Genomic DNA, 9,552 nt, shown 5'->3' with positions numbered 1-9,552 from the left:
TTTTTTTTTGGTTTTTTCGAGACAGGATTTCTCTGTGTAGCCTTGGCTGTACTGGAACTCACTTTGTAGACCAGGCTGGCCTCGAACTCAGACATCTGCCTGCCTCTGCATCCCAAGTGCTGGGATTAAAGGCGTGTGCCACCATACCTGGCTCAAATATCTCTTCTGTTACTAATTTAGGACTTTTACAATGAAGGATAACTCAACTTTATCAAATGTGTTTACTATAACTTTTAAAATGGGTATATAATATCTAACTTTGATTTATATGCATGTTGTGTTATACTTATTGGTTTCAAACGCTAGCTCTCTAAATAAGACAGGCAATAGCCTGTAAATATTTTTATTAGATAACTCCTTTCCCAGTTGCCTTCCTGAAAAATCCCTTATCTCATCCCCCTGCTTCTATGAGGGTGTACCTCTACCCCCCACCTCCTACCTCTCCTAAGAGACTCTGCTACATATGTGACTGGAGCCATTGTTCCCTACATGTGCACTCCTTAGTTGGTGGTTTAGTCCCTGGAAGCTCTCAGGGCTCTGGTTGGTTGGTATTGTTCTTCCGATGGAGTTACAAACCCCTTCAGCTCCTTCAGTTCTTTCTCTAACTCCTCCAATGGGAACCCTGTGCTCAGTTCAATGGGTGGCTGTGAACATCCACCTCTGTATTTGTCAGGATCTAGAAGAGCCTCTTAGGAGACAGCCATATCTGATTCCTGTCAACAAGCACTTCCTGGCATCCACAATAACATCCAGGTTTGTTGACTGAATATTGGATGGATTCCTAAATGGGACAGTCTCTGGATGGCCTTTCTTTCAGTCCCTGCTCCACACTTTATCTCCCTATTTGCTCCTGTGAGTATTATGTTCCCCCTTCTAAGAAGGAATGAAGCACCTATACTTTGGTCTTCCTTTTTATTGAGCTTCATGTGGTCAGTGAGTTGTTTCCTCGTTATTTGGATCATTTAGGATAATATCCACTGATGACTGAGTGCATATCTTGTGTGTTCTTTTGGGATTGGGTTATCTCACTCAGGATGATATTTTCTAGCTCCATGCATTTGCCTAAGAACTTCATGAATTCATTGTTTTTGATAGCTGAGTAGTACTCCATTGTGTAAATGAACTACATTTTATGTATCCATTTCTCTGTTGAGGGATATCTGGGTTATTTCCAGCTTCTGGCTATTATAAATAAGGCTGCTATGAACATAGTGGAGCATGTGTCCTTAGTACATGTTGGAGCATTTCTCTGTATATGGTCAGGAGTGTTATAACTGGGTCCTCAGGTAGTACTATTTCTAATTTTCTGAGGAACCTCCAGACTGATTTCCACAGTGGTTGTACCAGCTTGCAATCCCACCAGCAATGGAGGAATATTGCTCTTTCTCTACATCCTCACCAGCATCTGCTGTCACCTGAGTTTTGGGTTTTTCTTCTTTGTTTGGTTTTTGTTTTTTGTCTTGTTTTGTTTTTTCCCCACCTTTTAGTAAATTTATTTTCCTTCCACCTTTTTTCCCTTTGATCGCGTGTCTACAGAGCAGCTCAGAACCAATTTGGTCATGCCTCCAACCCACCCAGTGGCTTGCGCTGTGGGGACTGCTGACCAGTCCTCAGTGGCTGGCTGTGTACTCCAGTCATATGTGGGGAACTGCTGGATGGGCACAGAAGGCACTTGCACACCCTCAGACCAGTCGGCAATCTCAGGTTGAGTAGCAGTGAACTCAGAAGCTGGTGCAGTCCATTCACCCTGGAATTCCTCTTTGGTCGCAGCCTTCTCAGCAGCAGCCTGTTCCTCCTTCTCAATCTTCTCTGGGTCTCTGTTGAAGTAAAGATCAGGCATAACCTCCCATGGGTGCCCACGGGAGATAGTACCTCACATGCGGAGTACATCCCTGGCCAGTGTCCACCACATCAGACCCACTGAGTAAGCTCCCTTGTTGTTGCATGGGATGGCAATGTCCACATGGTGCAGGGGAGAATCTGTTACACAGAGCAATGGTGGGCAGGTTGACATAAGAAGCCTCTGTGAGTCGCTGGTGGTCAGCCCTGGGATCGGTCACCACTAGAAGCCATGGTTCCCTGATGGCTGCTTGGATCTGGTTAGTGAAGGTCCCAGTTGTAAAGCATCCAGCATTGGAGTAACTCCTGAGATAGCAGCAAACTTCAGCACAGCTCACTGACCAGTGTTCCTGGATGAGATGACACTGACATCATGAGGATTCTCAATGACAAAAATAGTTCAAGCTGCAAGAAATAGCTTCTTCCAGGTCCTCCAGATTTATTATGTAGATAGCATCACTTTTCCTTTTGTAGATGTACTGCTCTATCTGAAAATCAAAGAGGGTGCTACCTAAGTATGTTTCTGCAGCAAGGAATTTGAGGACACCCTCCTCCTTCATCTGCAGGAGGTCAGAGGCTCAGGACATTATATAGTTTCCCTTTAATTTATGATGGGAATCAAGAACAACACTATATAGACCCATACCAGAGTAGCATAGAAAGGCTGAGTTTTTGATCTTAGCCATTCTAACTGGTGTGAGGTGGAATCTCAGGGTTGTTTTGATTTGCATTTGCCTGATGACTAAGGATGTAGAACATTTCTTTAGGTGCTTCTTGAACATTCGAGTTTCATAAGTTGAGAATTCTCTGTTTAGCTCTGTTCCCCATTTTTAAAAAGGGATATTGGGTTCTCTGGAGTCTAACTTCTTGAGTTCTTTGTATATATTGGATATTAACCCTCCATCAGATGTGGGATTGGTAAAGATCTTTTCCCAATCTGTTGGTTGCCATTTTGTCCTATTGACAGTGTCCTTTGTCTTACAGAAACTTTGTAATTTTATGAGGTCTCATTTGTCAATTCTTAATCTTAGAGCATAAGCCATTGGTGTTCTGTTCAGGAAATTTCCCCCTCTGTAAATATTCTTTTTAAATAATCAACATATTAGGGATCATGGAAAAGGAAATTAAAAGACGTTGAAAGTACATATTATCCCTTTTACAGTGACTTAAATCAGAAAATAAAACAAACCTTGGGCGCAAACTCAATGGGTGGTCTCAGGGTCCCCAGAGAACTCTCCATGCCACAAGCATTCTAGCACACCCAGGATCTTGGGATCACTGGTAAGTGGAACGCAAAGCAACATCTGTTCCAAAACAACTCAGAGGGGCTTGTGCCAGTAGGAACAGGGACAAAGGAAACCCACCTGACCAGCTGATGGGGTTCTTTCCAGTCAGTGCCAGCACATTGCCACCTTGGGTGTGGACACAATGCAGGTGACCTTGCATACCCAGGATCATAGAATCACTGAGGAGAGTCGGCCTCCTGAGAGGGCTTTGACCCCGGGTGAGAGCACCATCTTGTATACTTGGTCTCTCAGAGACCAGTCCGCACAGGAGAGCACACTGACCTCAGAAGCAACAGAACTTCTTGGACAGGGTCCCTTCAGGCTTTCATCCTCAGCCAGGAGGCAGAGCTGAGACCCAGACCTCTGGGCACCTTCCCTGCCAGAGGAGAGTCGGCTTCCAGGGAGGGCTCTGACACCAGGACTCAGGTGAGAAAGCCATCTTATATCCATGGTCTCTCAGAGACCAGTCTGCACAAAAGAGCACGCTGGCCACAGAAGCAACAGAGCTTCATGGACAGGGTCCCTTCTGGCCTTCAACTTCAGCTAGGAGGTAGAACTGAACTCCAGACCTCTGTACACCTTCCCTGCAAGAGGAGAGCTTGCCTGCAGAGAGTGCTCTAACCACTGGGATTCGGGAGAGCATTGGACTCCAAGAAGTGCTGAAAGAGGCTAACAGAATCACAGGAGGAACAAGCTCCAGCCAGAGACAGCTAGAACATCTAACATTAGAGATTACCAAATGGCAAAAGGAAAATGTAAGAATCTAAATAATAGAAAAGAAGACCACTTGGCATCATCAAAACCCAGTAAGTCCATCACAGCAAGTCCTGGATACAAGAAAATACCTGAAAAGCAAGATTCAGATTTAAAATCATATTATATGATGATGATAGAGATTTTTAAGAAGGGCATTAATAACTCACTTAAAGAAATACAGGAGAACACTGCTAAACAGGTAGAAGTCCTTAAAGAGGAAGGACAAAAATCCCTCAGAGAATTATAGGAAAACACTGCTAAAAAGGAAGAAGTCCTTAAAGAGGAAACACAAAAAAGCTTAAAGAATTACAGGAAAACACAACCAAACAGGAAATGGGATTAAACAAAACCATCCAAGATCAAAAATTGGAAGTAGAAACAATAAAGAAAGCCCAAAGGGAGACAACTCTAGAGGTAGAAATCCTAGGAAACAAATCTGGAACCATAGATGGGAACATCAGCACAAAATACAAGATATGGAAGAGAGAATCTCAGGTGCGGAAGATGCCATAGAAAACATGGACACAACAATCAAAGAAAATGCAAAAAGATCCTAACTCAAAACATCCAGGAAATCCAGGACACAATGAGAAGACCAAACCTAAGGATAATAGGTATAGATGAGAATGAAGATTTTTCAACTTTAAGGGCCAGTGAATATTTTCAACAAAATTATAAAAGAAAACTTCCCCAACATAACAAAAGAGATGCTCATGAATATATAAGAAGCCTACTGAACTCCAAATAGAGTGAACCAGAAAAGAAATTCCTCCTAACACATAATAATCAGAACAAAAAAATGCACTAAATACAGAATATTAAAAGCAGTAAGAGAAAAAGATCAATAACATATATAGGCAGACCTATTAGAATTAAACCAGATTTCTCACCAGAGACTATGAAAGCCAGAAGATCCTGAACAGATGTTATACAGACCCTAAGAGAACACAAATGCCAGCTCAGGCAAAACTTTCAATTACCATAGGTGGAGAAACCAAAGTATTCCATGACAAAACCAAATTCACACAATATCTTTCCATGAATCCAGCCCTTCAACGGATAATAAAGGGAAAACTCCAACACAAGAACAGAAACTATGTGCTAGAAAAATCAAGAAAGTAATCCTTCAATAAACCTAAAAGAAGATAGCCACAAGAACAGAATCCCAACTCTAACAACAAAAATAACAGGAAGCAACAATTACTTTTCCTTAATATCTCTTAATATCAATGGACTAAATTCCCCAATAAAAGGACAGACTAAAATAAAAGATTAGCTACATAAACAGGATACAACATTTTGCTGCATACAGGAAAACCACCTCAGGGACAAAGACAGACATTACCTCAGAGTAAAAGGATAGAAAACAATTTTCCAAGCAAATGATCCTAAGAAAAAAAGCTGGAGTAGCCATTCTAAAATCAAATAAAATCGACTTCCAAAACAAAGTTATCAAAAAAGACAAGGAGGGGAACTTCATACTCACCAAAGGTAAAATCTTCCAAGATGAACTCTCAATTCTGAATGTCTATGCTACAAATGTAAGGGCATCCACATTCATTACGGAAACTATAATAAAGCTCAAAGCACACATTGCACCTCACATAATAATAGTGGGAGACGTCAACACCCCACTCTTATCAATGGACAGATCTTGGAAACAGAAACTAAACAGAGACACATTGAAACTAAGAGAAGCTATGAAACAAATTGTTTTAACAGATATCTATACCGAACATTTTATCCTAAAACAAAAGGATATATCTTCTTCTCAGCACCTCATGGTAACTTCTCCAAAATTGACCAGTCAAAAAACAGGCCTCAACAGATATAAAAGTATTGAAATTATCCCATGCATCCTATCAGATCATCATGGACTGAGGCTGATCTTCAATAACAATGTAAATAATAGAAAGCCAACATTCACATGGAAGTTGAATAACAGTCTACTCAATGATGACTTGGTAAAAGAAGAAATAAAGAGATTAAAGACATTCTAGAGTTTAATGAAAATGAAACCACAACATACCCAAACTTATGGGACACAATGAAAACAGTCCTAAGAGGAAAACTCATAGCTCAGAGTGCTGCCAAAAATAAACTAGAGAGAGTAGCAGCTTGACAGCACACCTAAAAGTTCTAGAACAAAAGGAAGCAAATTCACCACAAGAGGAGTAGACAGCAGGAAATAATCAAAATTATGGCTGAAACCAACCAAGTGGAAACAAAAAGATGAAAAAAAGAATCAAACAAACCAGGAGTTGGTTCATTGAGAAAATCAACAAGATAGATAAACCCTTAGCTAGAATAACTAGTGGGCACAGGGAGAGTATCCTAATTAAGAAAATCAGAAATGAAAAGGGAGACATAACAACAGCACCTGAGGAAATCCAAAATATCATTAGAGGCTATACTCAAAAGGCTATCTTCAACAAAACTGGAAAACCTAGGTGAAATGGAAAATTTTCTAGACAGGTATTAGGTACCAAAGCTCAATCAGGATCAGATTAACTATCTATATAGTCACATTTCCCCTAAAGGAAAAGAAGCAGTCATTAATAGTCTCCCAACCAAAAAAGCCAAGGACCAGATGGGTTTAGTGCAAAGTTCTATCAGACCTTCAAAGAAGGTCTAATTCTAATTCTCCTCAAACTATTGCACGAAATAGAAACAGATGTTACACTACCCAATTCATTTTATGAAGGCACAATTACTCTAACACCTAAACCATATAAAGACCTAACAAAGAAAGAGAACTTCAGACCACTTTCCCCTATGAATATTGATGCAAAAATACTCAATAAAATTCTCACAAACCGAATCCAAGAACACATCAAAAGATTATCCAACATGATCAAGTAGGCTTCATCCCAGGGATGCAGGGATGGTTTAAAATACATAAATCCATCAACATAATCCACTATATAAATCAACTCAAATACAAAAACCTCATGATCATCTCGTTAGATGCTGAGAAAACATTTGACAAAATCCAACACCCATTCATGATAAAAGTCTTGGAATGATGAGGAATTCAAAGCTCATAACCAAACACAATAAAAACAATATATAGCAAACCAGTGGCCAACATCAAACTAAATGAAGAGGAGCTGGAAGCAATCCTACTAAAATCAGGGACTAGACAAGGCTGCCAACTTTCTCCCTACCTATTCAATATAGAACTTGAAGTCCTAGCCAGAGCAATTGGACAAGAAAAGGAGATCAAGGGGATATAAATTGGAAAGAAAGAAGTCAAAATATCACTATTTGCAGATGATATGATAGTATATATAAGTGACCCTGAAAACTCCAACAGGGAACTCCTATACCCGATAAACAGCTTCAGTGATGTAGCTGGAAATAAAGTAATCTCAAACAAATCAGTGACCTTTCTCTACAAAAAAACATAAACAGGTAGAGACAGAAATTAGGGAAACAACACCATTCTCAATAGTCACAAATAATATAAAATATCTGGGTGTGACTCTAACTCAGGAAGTGAATGATCTGTATTATAAGAACTTCAAGTCTCTGAAGAAAGAAATCAAAGAAGATCTCAGAATATGGAAAGATCTACCATGTTCATGGATTCGCAGGATTAATATAGTAAAAATGGCTATCTTGACTAAAGCAATCTACAGATTCAATACAATCCCCATCAAAATTCCAACTCAATTCTTCACTGAGTTAGAAAGGACAATTTGCAAATTCATCTGGAAAAATAAAAAAACCTAGGATAGCAAAAACTATTCTCAACAATAAAAGAACCTCTGGTGGAATCACCATGCCTGACATTAAGCTGTACTACAGAGCAATTTTGATAAAAACAAATTCATGGTACTGGTACAGTGACAGACAACTAGACCAATCAAATAGAATTGAAGACCCAGAAATCTACCCACAGTATGGTCACTTGATCTTTGACCAAGTTGCTAAAACCATCCAGTGGAAAAAAGACAGCATTTTCAACAAATGGTGCTGGCACAACTGGTGATTATCATGTAGAAAAATGCGAATTGACCCATTCTTTTCTTCTGGTACAAAGTTCAAGTCTTAGTGGATCAAGGAACTCCACATAAAACCAGAGACACTAAAACTTATAGAGGAGAAAGTGGGGGAAAGCCTCAAAGATTTGGGCTCAGGGAAAAATGTCCTCAACAGAATATCAATATGGCTTGTGCTGTAAGATAGAGAATTGACAAATGGGACCACATAAAATTGCATACCTTCTGTAAGGCAAAAGACACTGTCTATAAGACAAAATGGCCACCAACAGATTGAGAAGGTATCTTTTCCAATACTAAATCTGATAGAGGATAAATATCCAATAATTAAAAAGAACTCAATAAGCTGGAGCATAAGCTGGTATAGGCAATATAGAAATCAGTATAGAATTTTATAAAAAAAAAAACTCCTATGCTTTCCAGCTATATTTTTTCTAACTATATAACAAAATAACTCTAAGATTTATAACAGAGATACGGGCACATCCATGTTTATTGTTACACTATTCATAAAAATTAAGAAATTTATAATAAGCTGAAAAGATGGCTAAGTTGTTAAGAGCACTGATGACTCTTCCAGAGGACCTAGTTAAAATCACAGAACCCACATGACCATTCAAAACTGTCTCTCACTATAAGACTTGACACTCTCACACGGACATACATTCAGCCAAATGCCAATGCATGTAAAATAAAAATAGATAAATTTACCTCATATAGGGATTCTAGATTTTCATTTTTACAAATATATAAAACATATGACTATAAAAATATTATTGCTATATATGTATTACACATGCACACATTCACAAACATAGTATATCATGGCTTTAGGAAGAAGAACATTGTTAGGAACAATTAAAATACCATGTTGTGACAGTTAATCTTGATTGTCAACTTGAGAAGATTTAAGATCAATATGAAAGCAAATCCCTAGATAGTTCTGTATATATTAGGTTAGTTGAGGTACAATGACCAACCCTAAAGTAATCTATGGTTCTAGACTGAACATAAAGGAGAAAGTGATCCAAACAGCTGCATTCAATTCTTTTTGCTTTCTTCTCACCTGCAGATTTCAAGTTATCAATCTTAATTAAATGCCTATGTTCTTGACTTCTCTACTAAGGACTCTAGCCTTGTTCTGTGAACCAAAACAAACCTATCTTTCCTTAACTTTCTATTCTCAATCATTTTGTCACAATGAAAAAATGTTACTATTGTACACACTGTAAAATTCCTGCAAATAGTTTTTATGAAAATATCTTATTATATTGCAACATGTTCTTATTATGAGACAATACAAATGTAATAAGATTAAGGTACAGTGATGGTATAGAGATTCTGTGCAACAATGGGATGTTATATGATTGTTACCTGCACAAGTCCTGAGATATCTTCTTTTTTTAATTTTTTATTACATAATTTCCTCAATTACATTTCCAATGCTATCCCAAAAGTCCCCCATACCCTCCCACACCCACTTTGCTACCCACCCATTCCCAATTATTTTGGCCCTGGAGTTCCCCTGTACTGGGGCATATAAAGTTTGCAAGTCCAATGGGCCTCTCTTTCCAGTGATGGCTGACTAGGCCATCTTTTGATACATAGGCAGCTAGAGTCAAGAGCTCCGGGGCACTGGTTAGTTCATAATGTTGTTCCACCTATAG

At 38.9% G+C, this 9,552-nt stretch overlaps 1 pseudogene; it reads right to left on the bottom strand.

Annotated features, from left to right (window-relative positions):
* Nucleotides 1-1,492: 1,492 nt before the first annotated feature.
* Nucleotides 1,493-2,426, bottom strand: LOC110287118 (small ribosomal subunit protein uS2 pseudogene; annotated as a pseudogene).
* Between the last annotated feature and the right edge of the window lie 7,126 nt (nucleotides 2,427-9,552).

This window comes from Mus caroli, unplaced genomic scaffold, assembly GCF_978045245.1.
Source record: "Mus caroli unplaced genomic scaffold, Mus_caroli_1 scaffold_5, whole genome shotgun sequence".
Lineage (NCBI taxonomy): Eukaryota > Metazoa > Chordata > Mammalia > Rodentia > Muridae > Mus > Mus caroli.
The sequence above is the reverse complement of the archived record's forward strand: the minus strand, read 5'-3'. Positions and strand labels throughout refer to the sequence as shown.